Here is a 324-nt window from a genome sequence, read left to right as displayed (position 1 = left end):
TTAGTCATGACACAATATTTTTTTTTTGTTTTGCTAAAGATAGGAATGAGATTTAAACCTACAATCTCTAAGTAAGTATAAAAAAATTATGTCATTTAAAAAACTATGTCATTTAAATATTACTATTTTTTTATTAAATTTTGGTATACATGTATTCGTTTATTGAAAATATTATCATCAAGTTAGAAGTAATAATATATATTCTTGAATTATTAGTCATTAGTAATTACAAATAATTTTTAACAGTGTAGAATTAAAGAGTAATTAGTAATTCGGTAAATATTTTAGGAATTAGTTAATATGTATCTTTAGAACACTTATTAA

The sequence above is a fragment of the Arachis ipaensis genome, chromosome B10 (genome assembly GCF_000816755.2).
Source record: "Arachis ipaensis cultivar K30076 chromosome B10, Araip1.1, whole genome shotgun sequence".
Classification (NCBI taxonomy): Eukaryota; Viridiplantae; Streptophyta; class Magnoliopsida; order Fabales; family Fabaceae; genus Arachis; species Arachis ipaensis.
Note: the sequence above shows the minus strand (reverse complement) of the source record.